Genomic DNA, 2182 nt, shown 5'->3' on the forward strand with positions numbered 1-2182 from the left:
TAAAACACATTTGTCATTCATTGGAACTGTGCGTATGCTTTAGACACTTATATTTTTGCTCCGTCCATGCAATAAATGCGCAAGCCTTCGACTGCTCAGGTAATGTCGTCGGTATGACCGAGAACCATTGAAAAACTACTGAAAAGCAAAACTACTTCACTTTAGCATTACTGGCCGCGAGTACTAAGGAGAGATCACACATCAGCTGCTCAAAAAATGTGTCAGTGAGACGAACCGAGCGGGAGCGCAATCCTGTGACAGTCACAGGCGGTAAATAGTGGCGCGCGTGAAGAAGAGATGCGAGGCACGAACACTGTTCAAGCCAAGGTCTGCATTAATTCGTGCTTGTAGTAATTTAATGTGTATATATTAATAATCTTAGTAATCGATTTAAAACGTTACAAATCGAATGGATCGCTATAGAAATCGCGATTCATTGGATTCGTAACGTTTTAAATCGATTACTGTCCGAAATCGATGGTTCACGATTCAAAATCCATGTTTCAAGATCGATGCATATGCATCGTCAGGGTTTGTAATCGATGCATCGAGAAAACGAGTGAATCGTTACACCCCTAATTGGAATGGCTGAGGGTGGAGTGAAATGTGCAGACAATCTCCATTCGATCGTTATGCGCTTTGACACCCGTTTGGGCCCCGTCTGCTCCAGCCCTCAAAATCATCCTAACGTACCACCCCAGTGCTCTTGGTTAGGAGGTTATGTTATTGTCCAGCTCTCAAGTCTGTGGAAATATGTTATGCTGTTTCTAAGAAGGCACTATTTTGGTGAAAAAGGGGAAAGCGGCTCTCATGGCATGGTTCCGAGGTCACTTTAATATGCAAAAACACTGCCAAGATACAGCGCCATTTGTCTTCACAGCAGACTTCATTAGTGAATTAGCTTGGAACATTGGGCTATAGAAATCTAAAGGGATCACTCTCACGACATGTCTACTATAATTAGTCACGTTATTTCAATTTTTAATGAGATTTCTTGGCCAGTAGGTGGCATTGTCCTCAAACTGTTCAGGTAGCTTTCGAGTAAGATGGCAATTACATATACCAAGTATAATTTCAATATGCTAAAGCACTGTTAAGCACAGCTTTGCTTCTTGTTAACAAAAGGTCATTTCTGAGGTTTTGAAAACCTAAAATTTGGTAACTTCTTCTATATTTGCACTAAAGAACATTTTGTGAAATTTTTTTTTTTTTAAATCCAAGGAATCACCGCAAAACAGAATCTAACCGAATTTAAACCGAATATGCCAAATTTTAAAATCTGTTTTAATTAATTTTTAAAACAGATTTAAAGGGACAGTTTACTCAAATATGAAAATTCTGTCACCACTTACTCACTTCAAATTCAGTGGGGTCCAAAACCATGCTGGACACCACTGACTTCCACTGAATCAACAAATTGCATTTTTTTTTATATATATCTTTAAATGTCTAGTTCCACAGAGTTTTCATTTTTGCGAGAACAATCCCACGAAGAAAATTGCAGTGATGCCATCACTTTCTTTCCCTATATGTTTACAATACATTTTGTATTTTAAAGTTGAAAATATTCCACGTGATCTGGCTGGACAGTGAATTTATCAAATTGCGCTCAAAGCCATTGTAAAATACTTTATAAACACACACCTGTGACCTCATTACATCAGTATTACTGCTATGTGTGTTGCTTGGCAATAGCTGAAAAACAACTTAGCTTTGATTTAAAGAAATATTCCAGGTTCAATATAAAATTTTGACAATGTTGACCACAGAAAAAATACATTTCTTTTTTTTGTCCTTTTTAATTTTTTTTGTTTTTGTTTTATGTGTGTGTGAGAGAGATTAACAGGTTTATATGTATATGAAAGTTGTGTATTTCAAAATAGTATGAATTTTAATGTTTACTTTTACAACCACAAATTGTTAAAAATCTATTGTCAAAAACATATTTTCTGTGGTGATTGACAAAAATTGTATTTACCCAGAGCACTCAATCAGTGATGCTCCATGCAGTAGGGCTGTGTATCACCAGCAAAGTCACGATACGATATGTATCACGATACAGAGGCCACGATGCGATACGTATCACGATACATGACTGCACTGAATTTCACCTCAGCAGAATTTAGAAAAACAGCTGTTTATTAAACACTGCTTACTATAGTGCCATTTCTAACTATTGGCA

The 2182-nt window shown here is 36.9% G+C and overlaps 1 protein-coding gene across 2 annotated transcripts in view; it reads right to left on the reverse strand.

The window, feature by feature from the left end:
- The window catches only part of psd3l (pleckstrin and Sec7 domain containing 3, like), a 120699-nt gene that overhangs the window by 26867 nt on the left and 91650 nt on the right, over positions 1–2182 (reverse strand). The gene's annotated exons all lie outside the window — the stretch shown is intronic.

This window comes from Sinocyclocheilus rhinocerous, unplaced genomic scaffold (assembly GCF_001515625.1).
Source record: "Sinocyclocheilus rhinocerous isolate Xijiao unplaced genomic scaffold, SAMN03320098_v1.1 scaffold178, whole genome shotgun sequence".
Classification (NCBI taxonomy): domain Eukaryota; kingdom Metazoa; phylum Chordata; class Actinopteri; order Cypriniformes; family Cyprinidae; genus Sinocyclocheilus; species Sinocyclocheilus rhinocerous.